The following is a 7,500-nucleotide window of genomic DNA, read 5'->3' on the forward strand; positions in this document are numbered from 1 at the left end:
TTTTTTTTACTATTATTATCTTATTATCATTACTATTAAAATTATTTTTTATTATGGTTATTATTATTGTTGTTGGTATTATTATTATTATTAATATTATTATAATTATTATTATTGTACTTAGGAAGCAGACCCTCTCTCAAGCATACTTTATTAAAAGTAATGGCTACTTCAGCAGCATTACACTTGTAGAGATTCTTCTCTATTTTCCGAATAGCGGCTTTTTCCGTGCTACTTAGACAGGCTAGTAGAGCGCCTATAGAGGTCATGATCAAATACATAGTCTAAATTGGTGTATATATTTGAATTTTACAGATAAACTATGATACAATAGTTATCAAAGTCATTAACGATATATATATATGTCTCTCTCTCTCTCTCTCTCTCTCTCTCTCTCTCTCTCTTTCTTGAAGCAAGCGAGCTTTCGTCTGGAGCTGCCAGACATCCTCGGGCTGGGAAGCTGAGGGTGGACTGATCTTGAAGCGGTGTCCGTCCTCGTTTATATTTGGAGTTGACAGCAGGGGGTCTGCCCCATGCTGATCTACTATTGGCTGGTGGCGGTAGGTCTTCGTTTTCATTGGTGGCTTGAACCGGGTCTCAAGCCACTTTCCACGCGTTGATGGTTGCGATGCTGTAAGTCCTGCAGCCGCCTAGACCTCCTTAGCGGCGCGGTTACGTCGATGGGCGTTTCGCTACGCTGCGGGACGTCACGGCTAACTTGATTATGGTTGGCTGCAGGAGTATCTCGTTCGGGGGCGTTGTCTTCCGTGGAGTTGTCGTGCTCGGTGGTGTCATTGTTGGTGGCAGGTCTTCTCATACTCGTAGGGAGGAGAAATTCTTCCTGCGTCGTATTTAGAGTAGGTTTCACTTGCTGGATGAGAAGCGCCTCCAGCAGGCGTAACCGACGGGCATCAGGGGCCTTCCCGATGATCTTCGTGTTTTGGATGATCACATCCCGGGAGATGGCCTCTTGATGTTTGGTGCGTGCGTGATTCTTGATAGCCCCCTCTTGGGCGTGGCAGGAGAGTCTCTTCGACAGGCGCATGGTAGTCATACCAACGTAGGCGCCGCTGCAACCGCGGACTGGGCATGTATATTGGTACACCACATCAAGAGGCCATCTCCCGGGATGTGATCATCCAAAACACGAAGATCATCGGGAAGGCCCCTGATGCCCGTCGGTTACGCCTGCTGGAGGCGCTTCTCATCCAGCAAGTGAAACCTACTCTAAATACGACGCAGGAAGAATTTCTCCTCCCTACGAGTATGAGAAGACCTGCCACCAACAATGACACCACCGAGCACGACAACTCCACGGAAGACAACGCCCCCGAACGAGATACTCCTGCAGCCAACCATAATCAAGTTAGCCGTGACGTCCCGCAGCGTAGCGAAACGCCCATCGACGTAACCGCGCCGCTAAGGAGGTCTAGGCGGCTGCAGGACTTACAGCATCGCAACCATCAACGCGTGGAAAGTGGCTTGAGACCCGGTTCAAGCCACCAATGAAAACGAAGACCTACCGCCACCAGCCAATAGTAGATCAGCATGGGGCAGACCCCCTGCTGTCAACTCCAAATATAAACGAGGACGAACACCGCTTCAAGATCAGTCCACCCTCAGCTTCCCAGCCCGAGGATGTCTGGCAGCTCCAGACGAAAGCTCGCTTGCTTCAAGAAAGAGAGAGAGAGAGAGAGACATATATATATCGTTAATGACTTTGATAACTATGGTATCATAGTTTATCTGTAAAATTCAAATATATACACCAATTTAGACTGTATTTGATCATGACCTCTATAGGCGCTCTACTAGCCTGTCTAAGTAGCATGGAAAAAGCCGCTATTCGGAAAATAGAGAAGAATCTCTACAAGTGTAATGCTGCTGAAGTAGCCATTACTTTTAATAAATTATTATTATTATTATTATTATTATTATTATTATTATTATTATTATTACTGGACCCAATTTCACAGAGAAATTTACCTTACAAAAACAGGTTGCCCTAAGCACTCCACCCATTGTGGTCAAAGCCTAAACATCTGCTCTAGGGTCTATGCAGTGTCTAGCATAAATGGTTCCTGTAAATTAGAGGACTTTCTTATCATACAGTCACTAAGCACTAACTAAACAGTACTAATGTAGGACAATCATTAAACACTGACATTCACTATACACTTTCACTCACTAAATACTCACATTTACAATACACTCACACTCACTAAACACACGCTTACTACACACTCACACTCGCTAAACACACACACTTAACATACACTCACACTCAATAACTAAACCATCAATGAATACTCAACACTCACTAGGCACTCAATATACACTAAACTCTCACTAAACACTCATAAAACACTAAACACTTACCAAATACTTGCTATACCTCAAAATACTCAGTAAACATACACTAAACGCTCACTTCCTCCTAAACATTCATTTAAAAATAAACAATCATTAAGCAGTCACTATCACTCACTATACACTAAACATTCACTAAGTACTTACTATACACTAAACACTCACTAAACATTCACTAAGTGCTCACTATACACTAAACTTTCACTGAGCATTCACTATATACTAAACACTCACTGAACCCTAAACACTCATTAAACACTAAATACTCACTAAACCCAAAATGAAAGGCTCAATTAAACACCTAAAAACTCATCAAATACTAAACAGTGAATGAACATCCACTCATCAGTCATTAAACACGCAATGAACACACACTAAACATTTACTAACACTAACAATCATAAGACATTTACTAAACACACACAAAACATTCATTAAACCCTAAACACTCACTAAACATTCACTGAATAATTACACACTAGACATTCACTAAACACTAATATTCACTAAACCCTAAATGCACATTAAACATTCACTGAATGCTTATGCACTAAACATTCCCTAAATACTAAAATTCACAAAACATTTTCACTACACTCTAAACACTCACTAAACATTCACTGAATACTTACACACTAAACATTCACTAAACACTAACATGCACTAAACTTTCACTAAACCCTAAACACTCACGAAACACTTACACACTAAACATTCAATAAACTTTAAACATTCACTGAGTACTTAAACACTAAACATTCACTAAACACTAACATTCACGAGACATTCACCGAACACTCAATGAACATTCACTGATTACTTACTAAACATTCACAAAACATTCATTAAAACCCTAAAGACATCTGTAGCGATATGAGGAGCCAAACAACATAATATTACTTTGTAGAAATAGATAAGTCGGCTTTCCTTGGGATACCCAAAATAAATATATAAGTTAACAGCAAAGTAAAAAGAAAACTGACCTCAAACGACAAATTTTTTTTTTTAGCCTACCGTCTATCGATCTTCAAGAAAGAAAGCAAGAACACTTTAGAAACTTAATGAACGAGAAATGAAGGAGAAGGCGAAGTAGGAGAACCCGGACCAGTGGAATCAATACAGGGCAAATTTGCTGAGATAAAGAGACTGCAAAGAATAGCCCTTTCAGTCAATGATCAAAAGGCCATATTATGAGGTGAGAAAACTCATATTTGCTCTCATTGATTAGATTTTGGCAAAAAAAAAAAATTGCTTTTGAATCGTAGATAAAAATAGGTTTATTTTTAATGCAAGAATACTTTAGCCTTATCTTGTTAAGCAGGGATATGAAAAAGGTCAGGAATGACTGATGCACCTGTTCAGATGTGCAAGGAGCAGGGGAGTAATATCAGGAGAGGGATCTTCCAGGGAGACTCACTGTCCCCACTACTCTTCGTAGTAGCCATGATTCCCATGACAAAAGTACTACAGAAGATGGATGCCGGGTACCAACTTAAGAAAAGAGGCAACAGAATCAACCATCTGATGTTCATGGACGACATCAAGCTGTATGGTAAGAGCATCAAGGAAATAGATAACCTAATCCAGACTGTAAGGATTGTATCTGGGGACATCAGGATGGAGTTTGGAATAGAAAAATGCGCCTTAGTCAACATACAAAAAGGCAAAGTAACGAGAACTGAAGGGATAAAGCTACCAGATGGGAGCAACATCAAACACATAGATGAGACAGGATACAAATACCTGGGAATAATGGAAGGAGGGGATATAAAACACCAAGAGATGAAGGACACGATCAGGAAAGAATATATGCAGAGACTCAAGGCGATACTCAAGTCAAAACTCAACGCCGGAAATATGATAAAAGCCATAAACACATGGGCAGTGCCAGTAATCAGATACAGCGCAGGAATAGTGGAATGGACGAAGGCAGAACTTCGCAGCATAGATCAGAAAACCAGGAAACATATGACAATACACAAAGCACTACACCCAAGAGCAAATACGGACAGACTATACATAACACGAAAGGAAGGAGGGAGAGGACTACTAAGTACAGAGGACTGCGTCAACATCGAAAACAGAGCACTGGGGCAATATCTGAAAACCAGTGAAGACGAGTGGCTAAAGAGTGCATGGGAAGAAGGGCTAATAAAAGTAGACGAAGACCCAGAAATATACAGAGACAGGAGAAAGACAGACAGAACAGAGGACTGGCACAACAAACCAATGCACGGACAATACATGAGACAGACTAAAGAACTAGCCAGCGATGACAATTGGCAATGGCTACAGAGGGGAGAGCTAAAGAAGGAAACTGAAGGAATGATAACAGCGGCACAAGATCAGGCCCTAAGAACCAGATATGTTCAAGGAATGATAGACGGAAATAACATCTCTCCCATATGTAGGAAGTGCAATACGAAAAATGAAACCATAAACCACATAGCAAGTGAATGCCCGGCACTTGCACAGAACCAGTACAAAAAGAGGCATGATTCTGTGGCAAAAGCCCTCCACTGGAGCCTGTGCAAGAAACATCAGCTACCTTGCAGTAATAAGTGGTACGAGCACCAACCTGAGGGAGTGATAGAAAACGATCAGGCAAAGATCCTCTGGGACTATGGTATCAGAACGGATAGAGTGATACGTGCAAACAGACCAGACGTGATGTTGATTGACAAAGTCAAGAAGAAAGTATCACTCATTGATGTCGCAATACCATGGGACACCAGAGTTGAAGAGAAAGAGAGGGAAAAAATGGATAAGTATCAAGATCTGAAAATAGAAATAAGAAGGATATGGGATATGCCAGTGGAAATCGTACCCATAATCATAGGAGCACTAGGCACGATCCCAAGATCCCTGAAAAGGAATCTAGAAAAACTAGAGGCTGAAGTAGCTCCAGGACTCATACAGAAGAGTGTGATCCTAGAAACGGCACACACAGTAAGAAAAGCGATGGACTCCTAAGGAGGCAGGATGCAACCCGGAACCCCACACTATAAATACCACCCAGTCGAATTGGAGGACTGTGATAGAGCAAAAAAAAAAAAAAAAAAAAAAAAAAAAATAATAATAATAATAATCTTTATTTCCAATATTTACATTGGCTATTCTGTACCTTACAAAGGATAAAATGTATTTCAATGCACGAGTTACATTTCATACTACTCACAGTTTACTATATACAACAAAGCTGATCGAGCATCTTAAAAATACAAAAAATAAAACGTAGCTCTGCAGTACATAGTACAATAGTATGTATAATAGGTATCATTATGATTTAGAAAGTAGTAAGATGAGGTAAGGGGGAAATACACATTTACTGCTTATTGGTGCTGCTGTTTAGGAAATCTGGTTGCTCACGGCAGGAAATGTGGATCAGGGATTAAATGAGATTGCAAAAGATCTCAGTAAAAACACATCTAATGAAAAATTGGCGCACAAGAGATCATCGACGAAGTCACAACTGATAATTTTAGGAAACAGAAGCCTACCACCACGAAACGTTCTATCTAAAAGAGATAAATCTCTGGCAGAGGCTGACATCCACACCGGAGTGTTGCTATGGCTTTGCCACTGTTACATATAGTATACGAGGCCTTTCGCACAATACCTAACTTTCGTGAGGCATCTGCTGACACTCACAAGATGTTTCTCCAAACTAAGAAGTGAGTCAAAAGTTACACCTGGAATAGTTAAGGTTTCAGCTTCATCCTGTTCAGTCCTATCGACTTGGACGGGAGGATGGGATGGAAAGTCTGTACGTAAGCAGTTTGACAAAGGTGATAAAGTGACGGAAATAAGAATACGAAGAGGCTTACACGTCAAAAAAGGGGGAAATAATAATAATAATAATAATAATAATAATAATAATAATAATAATAATAATAATAATAATAATAATAATAATAATAATAAATGAAACTAAATCTAAATAATGGAACACTGGAACAAAGAGAACTTAGAAAAATGAACAGCTTGTTATAAGGAAAACAGAAACACGAAAAAGCAACCGTTATACAACACTGAATAGAAATTTGAAGGATGTAAGGTGGCAAAGAACGTGTGCGGACAATTTTTCGAAAAACCATTATTCGAAAAGCAATTGTTCGAAAAGTTTTTTTTTTCGAAAACCAAATATTCGAAAACAATAGTTCGAATGTGTAGTTGTTCGAATTTACAATTGATCGAAATACAAAATATTCGAATAAGCAGTGTTTCGAAATGAATATTGTTCAAATCCATGTTGGCGCTTTCTCTCTCTCTCTCTCTCTCTCTCAAATGACTGTAAATATCGCGCTATAACAGCAAAAGATGTTACCGTTTCTAAAGAACATTATCATGCAGGTGATCCAAGTGGCGTAGAAGTGCGGAGATTTGTTGAAAAAATGAAAGACGACGCAAAAGGTACACGTGACTCCCCTCATTACATAACTGCAAATGCATCTTTGGATCTTAGCGCATCTGGAGCTCAGGGATTGCCTAATGTCAACGGTATTAAGTCCTCAATTAGAAGGGTTAGCTCAGAAGAAAATCGTGGACTGTCTACACCAGGAAGAAGGGAGTTTGAAGTCAAAATTCGAACCCTATTAACACTGGCATTTATCCCAGAAGAAAGACAATGAAACTTTTGAAAATTTAGTAGAAGAAGAGTTATCTTCACCTGAATTACTTCCGGTAATAGATTATTTTGAAGATAAATTGTGCAGATATGTTAAGAAAACTAATAAATGTAAACTAAATTAATCGTTTATTAACATTATGGTTAGATAAAGTATGTTATAGATTCGAACAATATTCATTTCGAAAAACTGCTTATTCGAATATCTTGTATTTAGATCAATTGTAAATTCGAACAATTACACATTCGAAATATTGTTTTCGAATATTTGGTTTTCTAAAAAAAACTTTTCGAACAATTGCCTTTCGAATAATGGGTTTTCGAAAAATTGTCCGCAAATCGGTAAAGAAAGGAGAGTGTTGAACAGAGAACAACACGAAAACAATGCAGAAACTAGCAATGAAGCGATCGAAGAGTTATTTAACCAGCAAATGGACTAAGATAGTCCAAAACAGTTCATTTGGATCCTCGAAATAACGGAAACCACATGGGAGAACTCTGGA

General features: G+C 39.3%; 1 protein-coding gene across 1 annotated transcript in view; it reads right to left on the reverse strand.

The window, feature by feature from the left end:
• The window catches only part of LOC135211373 (neural-cadherin-like), a 339,986-nt gene that overhangs the window by 186,010 nt on the left and 146,476 nt on the right, over nucleotides 1–7,500 (reverse strand). The window lies entirely within an intron of this gene.

Source organism: Macrobrachium nipponense, chromosome 4, assembly GCF_015104395.2.
Source record: "Macrobrachium nipponense isolate FS-2020 chromosome 4, ASM1510439v2, whole genome shotgun sequence".
NCBI classification, from domain to species: Eukaryota; Metazoa; Arthropoda; class Malacostraca; order Decapoda; family Palaemonidae; genus Macrobrachium; species Macrobrachium nipponense.